The following is a 24,262-nucleotide window of genomic DNA, read 5'->3' on the forward strand; positions in this document are numbered from 1 at the left end:
CAGGGGCTGATAGTTCTGATGACACCAGCTCAATTACTTGCTACTGTCTAAAGGCCTATGATTCTCCATCAAGCAATAATTTGCCAAAGCAACTGACATTCTCACAACGATCTCTGGACTGCAAAAGAAAGCGAGAGTCAAAGTAATCCCAGACATATATACATAGAGCCCTCTCCACTGCATATTACAATCCTTTTCCAACATTCTAATCCAATTTTCCAGCAAACATAACAGAAAAGATGACCTTAAAGTTGAATCAACAATATTAAATAGTGACATCTCAGGCAACAGCTACTGCAGTTCTTCACTAAGGAAGCCCATGCAGCCTGACATCTCCTCAAAAAGGAATAAAACAGGTATTAGTGAGGTCTCATTGATGACAGCTGTTCACTCCAAAGAACTTAAATTCACCCCGCAGAGGACATGCAAGCATGTTCTGGACAGCAAGTGTTCCCTAGTGCAACAGAATCCTCTTACAAAATAATCATTTCACCCTACGTTCCCTCTGCCCCCTTCTGCCCGCAAAAGACAGGTATCAAAACCAGTTTTGCTTCAGCATTCATCTATGTGCATCATCTTATTTACACCACCATGACAATGGCAAAATTCTTCCAATATGAAGGGAATTAGATCCCTGTGCAAGCTGCAAGGGTGTATAATTGTGTATTAATACAGACACACCATGGTCTATTAAAGAAATCACTGACAATAACACAGAACTGATAGCTTCCTGAAACGTTTGTTCATATTTCATAATATTTCCTTACGCTCCTTGAGCTTAACTGTAAAAAGAACTACATAAAAGCAGTAACTTACTTTCAGCAAGTGTTAGGAATGCAGTTTCTCTTTTCTAATGTTTACAGATCAAGTGTCTTACTTTCCAACAGATCCTATGTTATTGTTCAAGATGCTTACAATCTCTTTCCTTATTGTCTTACACTGCATGGAAAACTGATGTTGGAAGCACATGAAAAACCTGCCAGGGACTAAGAGAAAGGAAGAAGCAAAAGAAGCCTCTAAGTAGAATCTGAATTTAATGGTTACTAAACAGAAAAAACTTCTTACAATTAATTAAACATTTTTAATGGAAAGCTGTCTTTTGAGTATGGTAGAAAAACTAATAGGGGAAAGACAGAAGGAAAGCAGGAAGGGAGTGACATTAAAAGAGCTCCTCTTAAGAAATCTGCATACAGTCTTACAAACCAAGTGATGACTGACTTCCTGAGGTCTCATTTATTCTTAATCTTTTTTTTTTCCTGTAGAAGCAAGGCACTGAAAGGTCCTTGCTTTTAGCTTGCAAGATTCTCTATCCAAAGCTCAATGAGGAAGAAAAAAAAAAAGAATAAAATAAAATACCCTAGAAGCTGATTTTTTCCTTTTCTATGACAACATATGAAAGTATTCTCAATCTTCACTCTATTTTAAACTTCTACCAGAAACTCAGAGCCCCTAAACCACAGATGTTCTTACATAGCCAAGATACTTTCTTCTTTGCACTTACTGCTGTGAGCCTACAGTTAAAGGCAGAGAGGAGACTCAGTATTTTCTTGACTCCTGATCATGCTGTAGCCCCGTTACGATAAAAAGCTCCACGCAGACATGGTCTCTTGTCCAAGCAAGCAAATTCACATCCTCCCTTCGGGAAGGGCAAGTGTTCCAGACATCTCCTTCCTGCTACCTAGCGTAAGCTTATGATACCCACGACTAAAACTGATCTCCCTGCTGGTTTTTCTGTCAAAGGTTGTCCCACCACCTCACAGGCAACAGTACAGTTCCGTCAGTGACACTAACTTCAAGTTCCTCTAGATGCTTATATGGAAGTCTTACTGATTCATGTGGCACTACAACTGAAAGGGGGGGGGGGGGGGGAGGGGGAAGTCTCCCATCCAGATTTTCTTCTCCTGCCAGTTCCCATTTATAACCACATTAGATGCTTTTCAAACTCCTAGGCCACCACATTCAGTCATCTGACCTGCTTTCTGAGTTTCTTCAGTTGCTCTGCTTTCTTTTACACAAGAAGTTTTATTCTCACACCCAGGGATGCACCTGCTTTCCCTGCCTTCTCTCTCACTGTATAGATAAGCAAAAGGCAGCCTCTTTAGTTCATTCAGGGATACCATGTAATGTCCAATTCTTAATTTTATTTTTTTTCCCCCCTCAGAAGAGTATCTTCACACATTCTCCCCATGCTCAAAGAATACCTAGAGGAGTTCTCTTTGCTCCACTGTCGACCTCTTTTAACAGATTTTTAAAAAATAAATAAGTAAATAGAAAAAAGCTATTTAGGTGCCGAAGCACCGCAGCTGTTGTATTCCACGTCCACGGACGTCACCGCGTTTCCGTGAACAGCCTACATTTGCTTTTCTTCAGCTGTTATCTGCTGCCTTCAACAAACGCCTGGCCGGCAGCGCGGCGCCGTGCGGGGCCCCGCACAGCCCCGCCGCACCCGCACAGGGCACAGGCTGGGGAGCGGCACCGCGGCCCTGCCGCCGCCTCACACCGGCCCCCGGGAGCACCGCGGCCCTCCCGCCGCTCACACCAGGAGCCGGCCCCTGGGCAGCGAGGGGGCCCTCGGCGCGCACCCACCCCTCCCGCCTCCCCGGGCCGGGCCCCGGCGGCCGCGTCTTCCGCCTCCCGGTGCCGCCAGCGGGCATCCCCACACCGCCGAGGCGGCAGGCGACGGCTGACAGACAAACAGGCCGCCCCGGCCCAGGCACCGCGGCTCCCGCCCGCGGCCCGCCCCTTCGCCGAAACCGGCGGCGGGGCCTGCGCCCACCACGCCGCCTGCCTCCCGCCCGGCCCCACAGCACCAGGCGAGCGTGCCCCCAGCCCAGCCGCAGCGGCGCCCACCCCACCCTTACCCACTCCTCGCCCCGCCGGAACCGGCGCGCCCGACCGCCAGCTCCGCTCTTATCCCGCTGACAGCGTCCCGGCAGCCCATGGCGGGAGGGTCCCGCCCGGCGCGGCCCAGCCCGGCCCCCGCCCCGCCGCGCTGCCCGCCCCCGTCGCCCGGGCAACGCGGCGCCCGCCCCGCCCCGCCCCGCCCCTCGCCCCACCTGTCTCCGCCGCTCCCGCCGCTCCGCCACCACCGGCCGCGCGGGCGGGCAGCGGGCGGCGTCACGCGCGGGCGGTGTCACGCGCGCACCCCCAGCCAATCGGCGCCGCCGCCTGGCCCAGCGCGGGGCGGGGAGAAGGGAATCCCTCCGGGCAGGGGCGCGCGCCTCCGGCAGTAGCGCGTCACCCGCCCCTCGGGCGCGCGGGGCCCCGCCCGCTGCCGCCACGCTCCGCCCCCAACGGCGGGGAGGGGCGGGGGGCGTCGGCGGAGGCGCCGCGGGGAGCGGGGACCGGCGGTGCCTGGGGCCGGCGGCTCCGCTCGCTCCCGGCGCCGGGGCGGGAAAGCGCGTGCGCCCGCGGGTGCCACACGGCCGGGCAGCCTGCCTGCCTGCTCCTGCCTGCCCGCCCGCCCTCTGCCCGCCCTCTGCCCGCCTGCCTGCGGCCCTCCTGCCTGCGGCCCTCCTCCCGCCTGCCCTCTGCCTGCCTGCTCTCCTCCCGCCTGCCTGCCTACCTGTCCTCCCGCCTGCCCTCCTGCCTGCCCTCCTTCTGCCTGCCCTCCCCCTGGCCATCCACCTGCCCCGAAGCCCACCGGGCCGGTGCCCCTCACCTAACGGGCCGGTGCCCCTCACCTAACGGCTGGGCCGCCTCAGCCCACCACCCCTGGTTTTTACGTCAACACTTACAAGCACCCTCACTCTCCCTGACATAGGTGTGCCCGGCGTGCACGTTGGCATCGCTGCCAGCGGCTGCAGGCCCCTGCCCGCTGCGAGCCGCTCCCCAGGCCGGGCTGCAGGGCCGTATGCCTCAGGATGAAGGGCTGCGGAGGGGAAGGGCTGTGCCAGCAGCGGGAAGGGTTCACGCTCCGATATTTGCTCCAAGTAAATTCTTGGAGCGAGCTTTGCGGCTGCAGAGCTGGGCTCTGGCGCTTGGCTGAGATGCCTGGCAGCGCGGATTGCCCGGCATGCTGCTGGGTCGGCTCCCGTCAGGGCCGCTTCATGTGTGCGAATAAATCAGTAACGTGCCCTGACTCCATGTCCCTGCTCTCGCCCTCGCCAGGAATTCCCCTGGCACGGCCGGGGCACCGACTCATTTCTTGACAGGGGCACCAGTATGTCACAGGCGATGTTTATGCATGCATGCCTCACGCACACGCCCCTAGGTTTGGCATAACCTCCCCAGTTTTTGAAACCAGGAGGCGGCACACAGGGTGCAGGAGTGCCCCGGCCTCCAGGCATCCCTGCGGCGGCCTCAGGCCTCCCCGGCCCCGCTGCCCTGGCTGGTGAAGGCTCGCCGCAGCTCTGCGACCGCCTTTCAGTCACCGTCCCAGGGCCTGCTGCCTACCTCCCTGGCGTTTTGGGTTTGTAACACTTAAGCCAGGCTGCCTGCAAGGATTACACGGATGGACAGAGCCAGATCTTGGGAATGCTTTGGATAGTGGGATCCCAGGACCCACCTGCCAAATTAAGTTTAGATACACATGAGGTAACAGCGGTTAAGTCTTTGGCAAATAGGAACTTCAATCCGCCTGTATACCCTGTTTCTCCGATTCTTTCCCTGTTTACAGCCACGTTTCTTATTTTTTTTACCCGGCACCTGTTACTCATGCTGGTCCCCACCGGGTACGGGGCTAAATGCACCTCTGATCCAAGCCAAGCGAGCAACTCCCCTCTGCAAGGGCCAGCCGCGCAGGCCCCGAGACAGCACCTTTCTCTGGACGCTAGGCACCTGGACAATACTTCTGCACTTGAAAATGTCATAAATCCCTGGAAAAAAAAGAGTCCTAGGTGATGACACCAGTATTACACTAAAAGCAGGAAGGGCAAGGAGCCCGACGCGCTGCTCTGCTGCCGAGCGAGGGTACATGGCACAGCCCCAGTGGCGCCCCATGTCCCCAGTTAGATGCCCACCCTTGGGATGGCCGGTTCTCAGCCCAGAGAGACAAGTGGCACCCTTCAAGGGCAGTCAGCTCTCTTCAGTGGCCACAGAGAACTTAAGGACTTTGGGAAAATGGGTTCACTCAACACCCTGGAGTTTAGATGCCACTTAGCTGCTAATTCAGGCAGACTAAATCCTACTTTAAAGCCAGTTTATTTTAAACTCCTGGAGAACATGGTAGGATTTGATCTAGCCTATCCCAGCTGGCACTTCAGCTACTGGGGAGGAAAGTGAGCCCAAATTCCCAACCCTGGGCTCGGGGAGTCCTTGCCCTGAAGCAAACACCAAGGCTCACATGAAGCCACCTTGTTCTCAGCAGCCAAGAAAAGAAGTCTCTTCTCCCTCCAAACCAAGGCTTCCTATTTTTCAAAAAGAAGAGACAGCTCTGTTTTGTCTTTCCTCTAGATCTTCCAGCTGCATAAGGGTTACTACAGGGATGTGTGTCCCTCCTTGGGGCTGACAGTGGCAGGAGGACAAAGGTTTCTACTGGCCTCTCCCATGAAACTCCTGCCTGCCAGTAACTCCAAGGCTTTTTGCTGGTACCTCAGCCCAGTTTTCCTCAGCAGAAGACGCGGGCAGAGCCAACGCGGTGCTTGACATTTACGCATTGTCTATGGTTTTCTCAAGCAGACCATACATCGCCTTGTGCGGTTGCATGGCATAACTGAAACAGCAGCAATAAAAATGAAGTCAATGGCCAACAGTACATCAACTCACCCTTGGAATATTAGCTTTTAAAGTGCAAAGAACAGGAGCATTTCAGATTGATAGCATAAATTTTACTGAAATTAAGTGTTTTCAGGTGAGAATTGGCCACCACATGCAAACATCTGAGTGAATTTTTGCAAGTTATCTATTAAAATCTTTGGAAGGGAAGCTAGCCATAGCTTAAATTGAAATGCACTGAAGCAGTTGTCAGTGTATGCTAAAATAACTTTATAAACTGTTTGGACTAAAAAAATTGCTGAGAAAGATAAGTAGGTGCAATTAAAGATTATATCAGACCAGTAATGTTCTTCTCACTTGAATGCTTCAAAGTGCAACCTATCTTTCAGTTTATGTGGATTTTCTTTAATTATAGCAATTAAAGCTCCTGCTACAGATGTGACAGCATGCCTGTTGTTCAGTTTTAATCTGAGGGTTTCAGTTTTCCAGTTTTTCACTGATAACTCCCTTTATTCTACAAACAGTATCTGAATCTCACTTGAAATCTATAAATTTTTTTGGCAGAATTGTTCCTGAATTGGTTCTATAATTCTCCTGGATACGTGCAGAAGGTAGTAAGATGGAAAACAAGTGAGAAACAAAGATATGAGTGCTATTTCCCTACTGTTCTCCTGGACAATAGAATAAGCCCACAGCCCTGAGACCTGCACAGTCACACTGGTATTTAACTTCTTCAATATGTGGTGCTAATGCTCACGGACAGTGGGTTTAGGTCAATGGTTCCAAAATTTTAGGGGTCAGTGAGCCACTGTCCATTCCCAGAACTTCTTAAGTGCCCACGGCACCTTTTTCATAAGGCTGCATCTACTCTCATTCTCAAAGTTTCAGCTGTGAGCACCACAAAGATAATGTGAGGCGGAGATTTTTTGGGCCGTTTCTACAGTCTGATTCTCCCTTGCTCCTTTCCAATGAGTATTTACCTGTCTAGGAAAATTTACCTATGTTTTAATGGTATAATAAAGTCAATAATAAAACCCGTGGAGTAATACATATAGCATGTGAGCTATCTTGAATCCACAATCTTAAATCAGAGAGGTTTGTGGAAAGGGCATCTTTTGTCAGCTGAGATGAACAGTCTTTCAGCAGGGAATGAATAATGGTCTGTTTTCCCAAGGAAATATATTACTCCGTTTTTTTCCTATGCTACTGTAAAAAAATCTGAAAGGGTGAATGAAATAGTGAAATAGTTTTGCACTTAGGGAATCAGCAAATGGTCTGAGGGATTTATTAAGAAAATGTACTAGTTTAGATGTGGGTCTGCCTATATCATGAGGAGAAACAGTGTGAGTAGATGCACTTCCAGATCAATGTTGGAGGAGATAGCTGTTGGATAAATTCAAGGACAAACAAATCCAGGCTGGTCACATTTCATATCTGCATTCTTCATGTTTGACTTGTTGACTGCAGTGGTATAGAAAGACCAGAGAGAAAAGGAAAGTGTCGTTCAGGGGGTAGAAATCAAAGGTGGAATTAAATGGAGCCATTCCAAAAGGAGCTTACAGCACAGGAGTTGACGGAAGCCTTCCCTAGCTGTTTGTAACCCTTGTTTAGGCTTGCCTCCTGCAAGCACAACTTGATTCCCAGTAATGCTTGAGTTTTCATTGCGGTAATTCCTGGTCATAAGGATGTGTTTACTGGTGGTTCTAGTTCGCATTTCCAGAATGGAAGAGCAGGTAGCCACATAGCTTGGCTGTAACACTGTATGACCCTGGAATTTGTCCAATGTCTAATCTACATGAAAGAATTAAAAAAATACTTTCATTGTCAGATTTGAATCAGTGAGTTTGAATCAGACAAGACCAGCCTTGGTTTTCCCATTTAGAAGGAACTAATCCAGTTTAAAGTTTACTCAAAAACAGTTGAGGTAAAATCACTAGCTGCAATGTGCGCTGAGGGAGAAATAAATTGCCTTTACTGCAGTGAGTTTGGATGATGTAATAAAACTTGATTGAAATAAATTTCCATAGAAATGATGGAAGCTAGAATAATTCCCTCTACAAAGAAAGGAAAAGCCTAATGAGAAATGCAAATGGTATGAAAAGCTATATACAGGACTCTGAACTTTAATTTGCACCTTCTCACGGCTCTCCAATGTATGAACTAGACCAGACCATAGCCTCTTCCAGTTACACGCCATCATGTGCCTGTACCAGCGTCTAAAGGCTTGTCCCTGTTTGACAATAAACGATCAGGCAGAGGATGTGTTCTTGAACTGAGTTCAAAAGGTGAAACTGAGGTGAAATCTCCATAAAATGCATGTCAGGCTGCAGTTTTCATGTGCCCTTATGTGGTCCACCATTATTTTTAGCTGGATCCGCAGCCCATGCGAAAATACTGGACTAGCTGATTATCTTCCTAATCCACTGCAAAATGCATAGCTGCAGTTCACAGTAACAAATACCTTATATTTATTTTTTCCCAAGAAACACTACAAAATTAGCTAACTCATAGAAAGAAGTAGTATTATTTTAAAAATCTCCTGTTAGTACCATTTCATAGGAAAAGTCCTAGTAGATTTTCATTTTCACCACTTATACACCATTTCTGAATTTTTGCCTTGGTCTTCTTAAAACATTGAATTAATACTGGACTGCAACATTTAGGATGGGTGGATATTTTCTAAAGAGAAAGCAAAACCAAAGTTAGGTAATTCACAAAAGCATGAGGAGGCCCCTGAAAATGACCTTGTTGCCATAGGTACATTTTTGTCAGGACTTGCTGATCTGTTCATATCATAATAAAGGTAATCCCCTAGAATTTGTCAGGATAACAATCTGTCTTTCAAAGGAGCATATAATCAGAGTGGTAGATCTGGGAAGCGCAGATCCAAACACCGTTGCCTGTATAGCAGAGGCAATGAGAGTTGATATTTCTCTGGGTAAAGCTTAGGCAAGCTCTCATGCTGAATTCTTTCACCCTCTTCTTCCCACTCCTGGCATCTCTCTCCTTTTTCCTTTCAGAAGAAAAAAGAAATGACTCATTTTGCCTGGACACAGTTGAAACAGTCTGATACTGCTCATTATTCTTATGACAGCTAACCATTCTTCATGGCTGTTCGGTTTGATGGGGGGGGCGGTGTAGGGGTGTGTGTGTGTGTACTTCTTGGTTTTGTTTCAATGCAGATACCTCCATGGCTTTTTTTCACTGTTTTAGTTCTCTGATGAATTCCAATTGTGTCTTAAAAATGGCCAGACTGGGTCAGACTGAAGAGCCGCTCAGCCCAGCATCAGTCACAGCTGCCTGCAGAAAGCTACACCGACAGGACAAGCGTATGGGGACGTGGTACCCGGTCCAGCTCGCAGCGGCCTGCGGCTCAATAATGTGCTGGGACAGACATGGCGTCCTCATGGTTTATGGACCTTGATTAATTTTTCTTCCATTGATTTGTCCAGTAGCTGTGTGAGCCCATGTAACGCTTGGGCACCAAGCAAGCTCTGCAGCGTTCCAAAGCTCAGTTACACGGCTGGCTAAAAAGCACTTCTTATTATTTGTTTTGGACTTTTTACCTGCCCTTTTCTCTTGACTTCCTCTAGTTCTTCTGCTTTGCGAAAGAGGAAATAATCACTCTCTAGTCCCTGTCTCTGTGCTGCTCATGGTTTTAAGACTTATTGTCAAATCTCCCCTCTGCTCCTTTTGTTTCGTGCTGGCGTCCCAAACTATTTAATCACTCGCTGTGTAGTATTTGCTTCAGCTTTCTTGCCCTTCTTTGAACCTTTTCTTGTTCTTTTTAGCGTGACAGAACTGGAGCTGCAGACAATATTCAAGATGTGAGTCCACCATACATTTTCTGCATACTATGCTTATGTTTTCCTCTCTGTTCTTTCCTTTAAAAATCCTAATGTTGTAGACCCTTTCCTCCTCCACCACTGAGCGCTGGGCTGACAATTCATAAAACTGTGTGTCGTAACTCAGGACTCTCTTCCACCCAAGCAATAAGGCTCATCTCTTCAGCACTCCTCTCTCTGCAGGCTGAGTTAGGGTTGTTTTGATTGGGGTGCCTCCCTTTGCTGTTATCACCACTGATTTTTTTTTTCTGCCATTTTAACCCAATAACTCATAGCTTGAAATCCTTTTCTCAGCTGACTTTCATTTTTGCTACCTAGAGTTACTCACCACCAGGAAACTCTTTCACCTCAAACTATGCTTCATTTTCCACGTAACTTCTATGTCTAACAACACAAGCCCAAGGGCAGATTTCTGAGTCTTCATTGGTGACTCCACTCTCCTCCCTCCTCCCAAAATTCTCCAGTAGAGCTGTGAGATATTTTTTTCTACAAAAGCTACACTGATTTTTCCGCATTATATCACATATGTTCATGCACCTGATAATTATGTTACGTATTATAGTCTCTACCAATTTGTTCAATATTTCTGCAACTCTTTATGGTCACTTCAGGTCAGATATCAAAATATAAACGTAAAGCATTTCTTGTGATAATTTTGATAATCTGTCTTTCTTTTTGTTTTGTTTTTTTTCTTAAAGCTGGGCCTTTCTAAACTTCATGAGTTTCATTACAGTCAATGTAGCATTAGAAAGATTCAGTAGAAAAACTCTGTCTTTCACAAAAAAAAGGATGTCACTCTGTATTGATTAGTTTTTGTTGGTTTTTTTTAAAGGAAAATACATAAGCCAGATCAACAACACAAAGTTGTTAATCACAACACTATGACTAAATTATGAGATAATAATTTTCTGGCAAACTGACCATGATTTTTGCAAATATATTAACTCTACTTAACAATAAACAAACCAACCTGTCCAAAACATTTCTGCTCCTGCATGAGACTCATACTGCATTTCTCCCTGTGATTTCTGATTAGCAATCTAATTTGTTGTTTCCAGTCTAGCCATGAATTTCTTAGTGAATTATCTTTGCTGGAAAAGGAAAGGTAATTCAGCAAAGGTAAATGTTCACTGTTTGCAGACACTTTTTTTCTGATTAGAGCGTTGGATGTCTCCACCTTCAGAAGCAGTAACCCACCTCCATGCATGCAATGCTAAGGAGCATTCGGGGTGCTCCTTAGCTGCGGGTGAAGCAAGCACAGAGCAGTCACGGAGCTGCTCTCCAATGCTGTCCTGGTGCTGGGGGGCTCGTGGCTGCCTGTCCCCCTGTGCAGGAGGTACTGGCGTGGTGTCAGGGAAGGTGAGAGGCCGGTTCAGTGCCTGTCCCCCACCTGTCCCGGTGTTCATGGGAGCTTTTGTCGGCTTTGCAAATGGGACATTTTCTTAGGGATGCTCTAATGGGGACAAACTGCTCCCCCCAGCCCAGCAACTCCAGAGAATGGACATTTAGAGGCATTTGGTTCCCTCTTGGTACGTACACCAGCTTCGGCTCTGGCACAGCCGGGGGTTCTGACAGGGAGAATGATGATGCTGAGCAAGCAAAAGGGTAGAAGGGAGCCGGTGTGGTGTGGATGGTGCACAGGGTTTGCATCGCCTGCTTTGGAATAAACCCAGCACATGAAGTAGTCACTGTAACAACACTCAGCCTTTGTGCTTTTCTGCTTTTCTTTAGGTGGTGCTGCCTCCAGATTAGCATTTTTGGACGGGCACTAGCTTGGAAGAAACAAGAGGGCACAAAGCATGCTCTATTTCAGATGCTGTCATTTCCCCACGACCAGCAGCGGTCTGAACCTTTCTGACAGCGTTATGTCAGTTCCCCTCCATGCTCATCTTACTATGTTTTCTGTTCTTTCTCCAAGTATCTTGAGCATTGCTCCAAGCCACCATTTGATGCTATAATGCAGCATTCAGAAAGAGAAAAAGAGCATTGATTCAAGGCAAGGGAATGAGGCAATTTCGGAGTTTTATGTAACTCGGTGGAGCTCTGTAGTTATTTAGTTGCATTAAATAATTCAGTGAGGAGACTGTCTGAAATGCAACAGCCTCTTTGTTTCCTCTGAAAGGTGATGCATGCTCCTAGGGCTTCAGACATCTATCTAGCAACCAGCACAGACTTTTTTAGAAACACAAGCATTTATATATCCAGAGACTGGCTCCCAGCACCCCTCCAGGCCCTCTGCCAAATCTTCTCATTTTTGCATTATAAGGCCAAATCCTGTGCACAGTTTTGTCAGCGTTACTCTCCTGCTTTCAGCAGTCACCCCAGAGTCACACTGCTGCAAACGGGTTTGCTATAATCTTCAGTGTTTCCCCAGCCCAGCCCACACCATCCCAAACCTTCTTCCCCACCTGGCCCATGGCTCTTCCCTGTCTGCTGACCTGACTCACAGAATCCAAATCACAAATATCAGCCCCCAGTTCCGATCAGTCCCCAGACAAGCACCAAAGCACGTGTGACAGCTGCTACTCACCCCTGAGCCCTCATGCCAGCCTCGCCAGAATCCCTGCCAACCTGCACCCCAGGCAAGTCCCCCAGCCACCTCTGCTCGGGCTGATTTTCCTGCACCTCCTCCCTCAAGAAACCTGACTGCCATCGCTCCACGTCGAGGGGAATAACCCTCCTTGGGGACCTTTCTTTCTCTCATCAACCTTCCCCATTTCCCCATGCAGCTTACCCTTCCCTTGGAAATTAAGCATCATCCTAAAGAATAAAAACTGTTTAAAAACCTGTAGAGCATACCTGGTTTCCTCAGAGAGTTGCAACTAAAAGGCAAGGGGACAGTGACACAGAATTACATGGGCATCCTCCTTCTGGGGACTCCTCTGCTAGCATTTGACACGCACCCAGTCAGAGGGATGATGCTGCGTCTGCACAAACTGCTGCAGTGAAGCCTCGGAGTTTCTGTCAGGCTGCTGGATGAAATCACAGCTTCTTTGCTGATATGCTCTGGCTCCTTTTCAGCTTCACACAAGCAGCCTGTCCTGCAGAGATTTGGAATTTGGAGGTTGCTTTGGTTTGTTTTGCTTTGAGTTGGTTGCGCTGCTGTGTCTGCAGTGCTGCTGGAGGGGAAAAAAAAAAAAGGAAAAAAGAAAAAAAAGAAAAGAAGGGAAAGAAAGAAAGAAAGGCAAAAAGGATTCCTGCAGGCTTTTTCTGTCAATGGTGCAGGAGGGTGAGTAAACAATGCAGGCAGCTAAAAAGATTGTGCTAAGTGGTGCAAGAGGCTAAAAGCTTTCCAATATGCCATTCCATTGTGTTTGCTTGAGTATTGTGTATAGGCACAGAAAAAGGGAACAGTTCAGTCTTAAGGCCACATTCATGAACTGAGAGGACTGTGAACTCAAAACTCTGTCCTGTTCTGCCAAAAAAACCTTCAATGAGCAAATCTGAGCTGATTATCAAAGAAAAGTTTCTGGTCTCCAATTGATGTTTCTCTAAGCACAACATCAAAAAAAAGAAAAAGGTGATCAAACCATGCAGATCAAAATCTGCACATACATCTGAGCCTGCAGCTTTAGATGTCTCCTAAATTTTCATCTGCCAGGACAGCAAGGCCAGAATCCCCTTATTCCAGTCACAATAAAGGAATTATGTTTGTTCTAAACCACCAAATTACTTGATCCCACCTGCATAGGCACCAGCTCTCTCACGGCTAACGCTGGTGTGCTGGTTTCAGTTAAATGGGAGGGGGGACACCCGGAGCCACCAAGCCTTTAGGACAGTGATCTGCCTTTGCCCTGGGAAGGCGCTGGCAGCAGCCAGGTGCCAAAAGCACCACCAGAACTGAGAGGTCACCAGCTCCCCGAGCACTGAGATGAGCTGTCAATGTCATATTTGTGTTTCTCATGAAGAATCGATGGTTTAGACTGCTTCTTTGAGTGCCCCTGCCACATATCACTATGCCAATTTACCCATTACAATTATATGAATATAAACCCTATACTGAATTACCTTTATGTCTTCTCCTGTCAGTACGATATGGTCTTGGGATTTGCCTCAAATATTTGCTGGGCATGTTTGGTGTTTTTACTTCCTGCCTAGTCACAGCTACATCTCGGGGCACGGTTTCACTAAGCCCAGGTGCTGGAAGGGGAGCGCTCGTGCTTGTCTGACCTCGCAGTCAGCAGGATCAGCCCACTGACCCAGCTGAAAACCAATCTGCTCTTTTTCTAGGGCAAATTTTCAACCAGATCAGCTTGCCGACCTGTTTGACAGCGTAGTCATGAGTACTGTGCCACCACAAGGGAGTAGGGGGACAGACACCGGCAAGATGAAGGGCAGCACCGTCCACTTGGATTTCAGTCTGCATGCCAGTCTCAAGCCTCCCCTTGAAGGCAGAGCTTTGAGTTGGTTGCGCTGCTGTGTCTGCAGTGCTGCTGGAGGGGAAAAAAAAAAAGGAAAAAAGAAAAAAAAGAAAAGAAGGGAAAGAAAGAAAGAAAGAAAGGCAAAAAGGATTCCTGCAGGCTTTTTCTGTCAATGGTGCAGGAGGGTGAGTAAACAATGCAGGCAGCTAAAAAGATTGTGCTAAGTGCTAAACATGCCCTCGCTAAACAACATAGGTGCTGGCTGCGCACACTTGTGTTGTGCCTGAGTCTGCATTTATAGTCACCAGGCCCACATCACCTGAACCTCAGAAGATTTACTCCAGATTTGTAGTTTTCTGAGTGGTAACTCAGGCAATCTCTGTGCAAGGAGCAGCTGGTGTGAAGGAAGAAGATAACAGATCACTGCCAGTGCGACGTTGCTGAAAACATGTAATCGCTATTTAATTTGACTTCTCAGTTTTGGCAAGCTCTTGGAAATTCTCCAGATATAAAAGCCCTTCCTATTCTTATACCAAGAGAAAGCTGCCTCTCAATTTCAAAGAGACAAAACCTGGCACAGGAGGCTATGAAATACTACAGTGGAATTTTCTGTCTGACACAGAAACCTAAAACAATTCCTGCGCTGGTGCCGTAGTATCTCCATCTCATCAGATGACCAGGAAATCTGTTTGTACATCTGCCCGGGCATTTGTAAAAGTTTTAATGGCTCTTTGGAGTTTTGCTTGGAAGCCGGACATCTGCAATAGGCAGACAGGGTTTGAGGTTTGTCTCATCTAACTTCTCCCCCCAATAAATTAGACATGCAGTCTAAAACAAATTCTTATACAGTCAGTGAGGAGAGATAAGAACCTCCAGGAGACAAATCAGTCCATCCTAATACTTATTTATGTATGTTATAATATTATGTATGTTGCATAAGTGGGGTGAGCTGGCCCCTGAAAGTGCCCCTTTCCCTTGCCCTCCATTGATGATAGAAGAAGCCAGCTCAAGAAGGAAAGGAACGCCTCTGGGCTCACTGAAGGACTGATATGAACCGAAGAAAACCCAGATTCATGAGGTTGAAGTGAGCTGTGAGGGTAACCTAGAGCTGTGTGCATCAGGTGCCGTCTAAGCTATGCACAGGTCTGTCAGAAACTTGTACAAGCCTATCTTCTTCTCACTTACTGAGCTATCATTTGCCTATGGAACGGGAAGCCAGAGTGCCCATAGGGTTGGAGGTCTGGTACAGGGTGTGTTTAGGCCACCAGGAAGACCCAGGACCCATGCAGTTGTACCGCGGTGGGGAGGGGGGTCTTCTCACTCTGGTAAGTGACTATTGCAGGCGGAGGAACCACACGCTGAGCAGGAGCGCAGAGGTCCAAAGCCATGGTAGAGTTTAGATCCTGCTCACCCTGATGGTGTGCCCAACATAGTGGAAGACAAGCACTACCACGTGATGAAGGTCCAGAGGTCTGCAGCATCCAAAAGTCTGGAAATGGTCCTCTGACATAGAGTGAGAGCATCAGGCTTTCAAGTCTATGTGCGTGTTGTACAAAGGCAGTTTGTCACTTGCTGGCTCTGGTCCAGGTAGGACATAAATCTTGCCATGAGTGCAGTTTGGAACAGACGCTTCTGCTCAGGCCAGATTGCAAATATGTGTAATTTGGGAACAGGGAAGCCTGAATGCTTCATGCACTCAGCACTGAATGGGTACCATCGCCACGGCCTGCGTGTGTCACCGCTGACGGCAGTGGAGCCGGAGTGATGGAAATGGCATCCTCCAGGCAGAACATGTTTGTTGCTATGCTATTTCTGAGCCCTCCGCTTGCTTCTGTTACTGGAAATGACTTACGTTTGTTTCTAAATCCGTCTCTATTGATCAGCACTTAGTAAGGGGCTGCACAGCTTAATCTAATATGATCATAGCTCTCGCTCCTTTTGTTATTCCTGATGCGCAGAAGACTGTTCTTTCTTTTTTTAGTTGCAGGATGTTCTCATTAGCTCAGCTTAGTACTGTGCATACTTCACAGCCCAGGGTATTTGGGATTTTCTTTCCAAGTATTTTATACTGGCAACAAATAGAAAATAAATTGCATATTACTCACTTTGAATGAAGGTAAGACTGTCTACCAAATCATTAATGAGGTATAAAACATCACATAGATCATCAGTTTTTATTGCACTAGGTATTTTTTTGGCTATCTTTATTACAGAAAATGATTGGGATTCCCACAAGTATATTACAGCTATGAATAGCTTTGGTTTACGCTGCTTGTAAGCCTATGCATTGGCTGAAAAATAAAACCGATCTTTTATCAGAAGGGTTGGTTAATATTTGCCTTTAAATGCATTCATTGCAAATACCACATTATACAATTACCGTTACCTGACAGGCTGCTGGATTCTCTCTGTACTGATCTCCTGACTGTTGCATTACACTTTTTTGTGATCGTATCTCTAAATAACTTTTACTTAACTCATGCATTCCAGCTCCTTTCCTGAGGAAAGCTTGGTATCAGATATCAGTTATTGGCTCCAGAAATTTATTCAGCCATTTTCTTCAGCACTTTCTACTAATTTTCATCCTGCTGAGAGAGTTAGTTGAAAACACAAGTAAACTATACGTGGTTACCCAAGCGGTCAGAAGTAATTCTCATCAGTGTTTGTTGTATATGTTCAGTCAGATGCTCAGCAAGATGGTAACAATAGCTCCAGTGTAGTTCAGTGGAAAGAGAGTATATGGGCTACTATTGTAGGCAGTGTGTCCAGCCATGTGATACTCATGTCCCAGCCCTTTGACAATAGCCCTCTAACATCTGCACCACCACCCATCGGTATAAGTTACAGCTCTCCAGCGTTTGTTGGGGAAGAAGGTCAGACGGATGGTTTAAAGTCCCTGTTGGGGTTGCTTGAGGAGCGTATCTACCTGCATTTCCCTGGAGTGCTGCTGCACTATTCACCTCCGGCCCCAAACGCTGCTGCAGGTCTCCCAGCCACAAGCCACCGTCTGAGGGATACTGCCAAGAGGGAAACAGAAGTTTTCAGGTGGCCACTCCCGTGCTCCTTTTCCAGCTGGCAAAGCTGTGATGCAGCAGTGCTAAGCTCCTGATGGGGACACAGTTACATTAATTTTCCCATCTGGCAGTTCTGCAGTTGCTATCCTTCATTTTGGGACCCAGGAACATCAGTTTATGGCCAGAGTCTGGATCTAAAAGACATTGCAAAGAGCTGTTTCAGGTGCAGCCCATCAGGCTGCTGCTTGAAGGTGTCTGACGACAACACCATGAATTTCAGGAGCCATCTTTCAATCTCTGGTTCTCCCTACACAGTTCTGGTGTGTCCTGAAATCAACTCAACTATCTCCCAGCTATCCATGACCGGCGGAAAATGAAAGCTGATCATTTACCTCCATCCCTCTTCTAAGAAAAAGACTTTAAACTGGTGCTGGCACTGGGGGACTGAGTAGGCCAGCAGGTTATAATGGCACTCCACCCTCTCCCTTTGTACAACAGGGCTCCTGTTTGAAAATTTAGAAGAGGCTGCTGCTTCAGGTAGCTGGGACTGGTGTCCAAGTCACCATGACTATAGGCAGCATTGACGTGAACACCATGGAGACAGAAGAAAGGCCCTGGCATCTGGAATAATGTCTTTACCATGCACAAGCAAGGTCAGGGCTGCTTACGCTAGTGCTGGCTTACCAGGTCCGTTCTTGAATATGAATTTTTCACAAGGCAATACTGGAGACCAGAGGCTCTCCCCTGTGGCATGCAGGCTGCATACCAGCTGCTTTAACACATCCTACTCGTCCTGAACATGCTCAGGAAATCATGCCCTAACACCCTGGATGTCACAAGAAGTGTCACCTCAGTAGCACCAATGCTGTCCCGGCCGGTGATAGCAATGCCAGGCCCTTTAAGAAAGCTAGATGTCTGTTTCTGTTAACACAACAACTCTAAGAGATGGATGAGGAAGATTACAAAAAGTCGAAGATAATACCAACTAGAAGATAATACCAACGTAGACAGCTGATGCTGATCTTGCTGCAACATATCACAATTCTTAGTCATCCTTCAGAGGCTGCTAATCTTTATCTTGGCAGGCTGATAAATAAAACCACAATCACAGGATACACAAATGACTCATCCTGGAGGGCTCTGCTTCTTCAGCGCCAGTGTGATGTTCTACTTAAAACACAAACATGCAGAACGTCATCTGAGAGTCAAGAAAGGCTGGGGGCGGTATCCTCGGCTGTATGCTCCACTGCCCTCGGAACAGCCTCCCTCCTGACCCTGGACAATGTCAAAGCTCCTCTATTCTGCTCGGAGGATGAACACAGTGCAACTCAGCCACAGGTCGAAGCTGTCATTTTCATAAAATGGCCAGAATCAAATTGTGCACCTACAGTCAGGGAGATACCCATTTTGAAAGGAGATGCTAAGGAAGATCCCTTCCTTAACTTCACCTTGATCTAAAATAAAACCAAATAGCAGCCCACATCCCTAATCTTAATATTTAAGCACTTACCAATGAAAAAGAAACATTTTTGTCTCATTTCGTTCTGTTTTTGGTTGCTGCTTTTTATTACTAAAGTGGGAGGAAGGATGGTCTTGTGATTATAGTTGCAAGTTACGAGTCAGGAGACCAATGTTCAGGTTTTCAATTTTTCCCTCGGTTGCTTTGGTCTCTGTTTGCCCTAGGAAAGAGGGAGTGACGTCCTTCCTTAGCTTACAGGATTATAAGAACTTTTAAGATGGGAAAAAATGCTTTCAAGGTCTCTGTCCACTATGCCAAATCTTTAATGTGGCGAGGCCCTTGATTTCACAAGCAAAGTTTTCACAAACAAACCACTTTGACCCAAAAAGGCAGGCCTACAGTGCAGAAAGGAAAGGCAGAAACGTGTCTGTTAGTGATCCAAGGGAGAGGGAAAGCCTGTTGTTCTCTGACCGTGGCACAGATGCTCCAGGAGAGTTAGTCAGTGGGAAAGTCATCAGTGGTTCTACCACCAAAATCAGTGCCAGAGGTGATGGAAGACAGGTCATGTTGTGATCAACGCTAGGGAAACGTAGTTTATATGTAGGACCTACCCAGGAGCCCTTGAGTCAGCATGGTATAATATCATTGCCTGTCATTAATCTAGCCCGTCAGGCCAAGACCTGCCATGTGTTTGGAGACACGTTTCCCACGGGAACACAGCATCATGCCCTCTTCCCTGCACACGGTCTGTCCTTCAAGCCTAGAAGAAGGCTGAATTTCGGTTAGTGCTCTAACTTCGCTTCATGCCCTTGCCCTCCAACCTTTGCCTCCCAGACCCACCAAGAAGCGCACAGCATCGGGCAGGATCCCCTCTTCTCCATCCCTGCCTGGCGCGCTGCTGGATGCGCAGTGAGTCCGCGCTGGTGGCAAACGGCAGTTTCACATAAAAGGTGGGTCTGGGGTATAAACCTCAGCTACAGCTGACGTGAAATAAGAAGTCACTGCACCCTGTCCTACACAAAACAAACATCTAAAAGTAGGGACCCAACAATCTCTCTTTTCCCTGCTTTCCGTAATATTCCTCCATTGTTGGCCAAATTGTTCTTTGAATAGAACTTTGAATCGTCCTTTCAGTAGAGCTGCAAAGTGTCAGGAGCACCTTTAATGTACAAAACACTGGATTTAAAGTCTGGTGATTGGATCAGGTTTTGGGTAACTAGGTGTAGTTACACTTCCAGCAGAAAATCTGACTATATGAATGCTCTGAGTGCATCTAAATCACTGCAGCTGCTCAGCTTACAAGCGAGCTTGGGGTGAGCATCCAGTGCCACACCTGAGATGCCATTTGCAGGTCACAGCCGTGGAAATACAGAAACGCCAGTGCCTGAATCTATTACAGGCTGAGCTTTTCTGTAGCAGTGCGACACGGAAACACCAAGTTGTTTTACTCGTGCCATCTTGCCAATCTAATAACACTTACACGGCGATGCTGCCTAAAGGCTGGCCCGCTCAGGGCCATGTTGTGCCAGGTGTGGTGCAAATAAGTGACCTCCTGCCTTAAAGCAGCTTGCAGTGTTTGGAGGCGGGCGGTGGGGGGGTGGGGGAGTGGTGGTCTTGCTGCGTTTGCTGTGGGATTATATGCTCTGTCTGACACCGTTCACCACCTTGTGGGAAGTCTGCAAGGGGAGAAACACTGCCAGCTCACACAGAAAGCGCTGCCGCTTATAAAAGCATTGCCAGCCAGAAAGGAGACAGCCCTGAGCGTGGATTCCGGCTGCCTCGAGCTGCTGGAAACTTCTGAGAGGGCAGGCCGTGGCAGGAAATAAAAAAGCACATTGAATAAATCACTTGATGCTCTGATTAAGAGGCATGGGACTATGTATCATGTGATAGTTAAAGCCGTAAGCTCCAGCCTTGAAGATATTATTTAGTACACAAGCAGTCTGAATGGGCAGATGGTATTCATGAGCAGGATTATTTTTTCTAGCAAAACAGGTCAAACCAAGTCACTTAGAAATGGAATTAAAATTTAGAGATCATTACCTCTGAAGGTGTATGACTTTTTAAAGAGAGGTAGTGAATCAGGCTCATTATAATTGCATCATTTTAAAGAAGAAAATCATTCTGTGTAATAGCGAAAAGCTTTGCCTTTGTCTCCTTTTGGGCAGCTAGCTACACACGCACTTTCCAGGATGAAATTTGCCTCCAAATAGGTATGGATCATCCGGCTGGTACTGCCAAAAAGTATTCGTCTTCCTAAAGTACTCAATAAGGCTACAGGCTGAGCGGCATCGTGTCATGAGTAAGAAGCAAATGCTGCAGATAAAGTGTGGTTTGCTCGGCCTTTCCGAGCAGTACCTGGGCTCACTTTGCTGTGGCTTTTCCGTGGGCAGGCACCTCGGAGGGTGGCCGCCTGCTCCGAGCCGGGGGTTAAAGCGCCTTGCCCAGGCAGCTCAGGGTTGAGACTCTGCCCCGCCAAGGTACAAGGTACGGGATCCTGAAAATCAACCGTGTGGCAGAGGTGCAAGACAGGCATCAGGCTCACCTCACTTCTTACAGGAACAAGGGGACAGCTTTGCTGCCTCTGGCTGCTGGCTGCTCTGGAGCAGAGGGTAGGAGGAGCTGCCCCTCAGGAACCTCTGATGTCCCCACACCGAGGGAGCGGAGGTGACGATGATCCCAGGGTAACAGCAAGAGCCAGGCTGCTGCTTACAGAGGGAGGATGACAAACCACTGCAAAGTCCCTGCAAAGGACTGGAAAGTGCTTTGGAAAGGTCCTGAGAGAGGGAGGCATCCTTCTGCCTTTTCTACGTGAGCATCAGCCCTCTGGGACCACTCCTCACAGACCCATCCCCAGCATTGTTCTTTGCTGTAAGACCCCCTCCAAACCCCAGCAGGAAAACAGTATCTTGGTTGATTTTAATGGACGCCAAATTGATTTAATGGACACCTGGAAATTTTGAGCGCTCTGCTTTGTCTTCCCGAGCCTGGGCGAACGAGACTCCGCTCTGCTGCCTGCGGTGGGGCTCAGTGCCCCTTCAGCCCCAGGGCAGCCCCCAGATCTCCGTGGCACTGGCTGCCATGGGGCTCCGGAGGCAAGCCTGGCAAGCCCCATTCAGGCCCACGTCGCGCCCCAGAAGCCGGCAGACAGGTGACGAGCAGCCGCCAATGCCAGCAGGCACTGGGGAGGCGATGCCGGCCCGTGTCTCATGTCTCCCAGTGCCGCTCCGACAGGCTGAGCCAGCCGGGGCTGCTGCAGGAGGCAGGCAGCTCCCTCACCTCGGGCGGGTGAGGAGGCAGCAGGCAACAGCCTGGCAAAGCGGAGCAGAAAGGGGCCACCAGCCTGGGACAGCTCTACTCGCTTGTGAGAAACAGGGTGGCTTGTCCCTGCTCCTCCCATGCCACTTCTGCATCACCAGCCCCAGGGGCGTGAGGAAATCACGCCCGGGGCTGCCACCGAGCCTGTAAAGGCTTGGGCAGGAGAACAGGGAGCGCCTTCCTCAGCTGGAGGTGTAGCGTGGAACAGCCATGGAGCTGCAGAAGAGCAGAGGTGGGGTAAAAGAGAGCGGTGAAGACTTAAGGGAGTTGTCACAGAATTAATTACCGCTGGAAGAAGATGCTCATCATCAGGCAGCTCCCCTGTGAGCTGTGATCTCAGAGACAGCGTCTGCAGCAGGGGCCAAAACCACCTTGGTGCATCCATGTGGGTGCATCCATGCGGGTAGGAAGGCAGGGCTGTCCCCCACGGGGCATGGGCTGGTGGGCACTGCACAAACTGGCAGTAAGGCAGCCTTTGCTCCAAGGGGCTTGTGCTGCAGATAGTCCGCTGGTAAAAGGTAGGAGGAGAGAGCAGTCAAGAGACCATCGGTATTTTATCCAGGGGAGGAAAGGAGGTAGAGTGGGAAATAAAGGCTGAAGGTGGCAAGCCATGGATGAAGGACAAGTGGAAGAACAGGCAGCTAAGCTGGCTGGAAGTGAAGGGAGTGAGAGAAAGGGACGGCAAAGAGTTTGGCTCGATAGCCGACCTGCAGCAGGGGTAAGCAGGGACACAGCACAGTCCGAGCACAACGTCAGCCCGTTTTGCCTCCCTGCTTCTGCTTAAATGAGCTCCCTGCATCAGCCGGCTCTGCCTCTGGTGCCAGGGAGACAGAGGCTGGCACGTGCAGAGCAGATGTTGAGCAGCGTGACCCTGAACAGAGATGGCGTTAGATCAGTATCACACCAATTTCTGTGCCAGAAGGCGCAAAGCAAACAACTATGTATTTTGGCTGATTGCTATATATAAAAGACAGAACCTTGGTCCCCACGAGGGGGTATGACAAATTCTGAGGTGATATGTTTATTCCAAGCCTCAGACTCTCCTGCAACTAATCAAAACGTGCTTTGTGTTTCCTCTACCCATGCCCACATACGAATTTAATACATGTGATCGTAAACACTTGTGAGAAATACTAAATGGAGGCTTTTGGAAAGCAAAGCCGTGCGTTAAACCACAAGACACACAGAGCAGAAGCAGGGCTCTCTGTGCGCCTCATTCAGCTCCGGGGCCCCGGGGGACGGGGCGAAGGTGCTGCAGCCGTTTGCCTCTCGCAGGCACCCGCTGCTTCTTCTGTGTGCTTAGTCTTTCAGCAAAGGTGGCAACTCCTGGCAGTTCTGGTGGCACCCCTGCAGCGTGCATTGGCTAGTGGCTGCTCTTTTTGAAGTTTCAGCTAAAGGACATTTATTGATTCTTTGTCTCTTTTATCTTCTTAGTTTTCTTCTTTCCTTTTTGCTTTTATTAGGCTGGAAAGGAAGGTATGGAGAGGAAGAACTAGAAAAGGGAAATCAGTGACATTCCTTTCTGGCTCACAGAAACCTGAAAGGTTGCCAACCTGTTGGCAAATAAGCAAAGATCTGAATCTAAGCACCATCATTTGAAGTTGTAAACAGGACTGAAATGCTGCACTGGGCTTGTGACTTCTCTTTTGCCTTCTACTATCCATAATTCATTATTTGTCGCATGTGACTTTAACATTGGTTAAATCGTATGTGTTATTTCCGCTATGCACTTGCCTGCTAGTGAGTTTGCCTAAAAGTGGTCTACGAAAAAAGGCTCCCTGAAATGTACATAAAAAGAAACCCCTTTTGTAAATGTTGGTAGAAAATAAAGAGAAAACAGCAGTAGGGTAACTTTGAGCAAAGATGGCTCTTGGATGGGTAAAATATTTGGAAACACTTCATTTCTTTTATTGTTCATGTCCTGTCAAGCTACGCCAGTTCCCCCAGGGAGAGACTGGGCACAAGAGACGCAAAGGTTATGTCTGATACAGACAAACCTCCCTTTTATCACATTATGTGGTCAGTTTCTGAGCTGTTATTTGAACCGTGGATCAAGTAAGTGTAACAAAGACAGAAAGCATTAGTCAGACTTCAGTAGGCACAGGCCCTGAGGTTCGGTTTCCAAACTTTCCAGTTTGTGGCGAGCATCAGGTATCATAAGCTGTATGTCTATTCTTTGAAAAGGAATCTGTTGTCTGAAGGGAATATAAGAATGCCAGTGACCAGTTACAGTGTGCAGGTAATTAGGTTTGCTTGCTCTGTTTTGCCTCCTCCTTCCATTTATCAGATTTTATGGTAACTTCTAGCTTGTCACTTCATGAACGCCTTTATTTGACAGCCCCCAGCAAAGGAGCAGCATGTGCTGGTTTGGGCCCAGCCTTTCAGAATGATCAAGCGTAGTTTGGGCTCTGCAGACCATACAGCCACTACGCAGGTGCACCTTCATTTAGACCGAGGTGTTATCGGGACATCTTAATGCCGGAGTGATTCAGAGTGGCCTTAGCGTAAGTACACACCACAGTCCATTCAGCAAGACGGCCAACATGCAAATGAAAGATAAATAAAAGACAGACTGCTACAGCTTCAGCCTGCAGTGTCAAGTAACTCTCG

The 24,262-nt window shown here is 48.0% G+C and overlaps 1 protein-coding gene across 3 annotated transcripts in view; it reads right to left on the reverse strand.

Moving 5' to 3' along the window:
• The window catches only part of LYST (lysosomal trafficking regulator), a 96,739-nt gene extending 84,114 nt beyond the window's left edge, over window positions 1–12,625 (reverse strand). For 2 of the 3 annotated variants that reach the window (XM_056342887.1, XM_056342889.1), the window contains exon 1: window positions 2,862–2,980. The gene's annotated coding sequence lies outside the window, so the exon portion shown is untranslated. Of the gene's footprint in view, window positions 1–2,861; window positions 2,981–12,299 lie in introns of those variants that run through there. The other variant, XM_056342888.1, reaches the window with a different exon arrangement.
• Window positions 12,626–24,262: the final 11,637 nt, after the last annotated feature.

This window comes from Falco biarmicus, chromosome 6, assembly GCF_023638135.1.
Source record: "Falco biarmicus isolate bFalBia1 chromosome 6, bFalBia1.pri, whole genome shotgun sequence".
Taxonomy (NCBI): domain Eukaryota; kingdom Metazoa; phylum Chordata; class Aves; order Falconiformes; family Falconidae; genus Falco; species Falco biarmicus.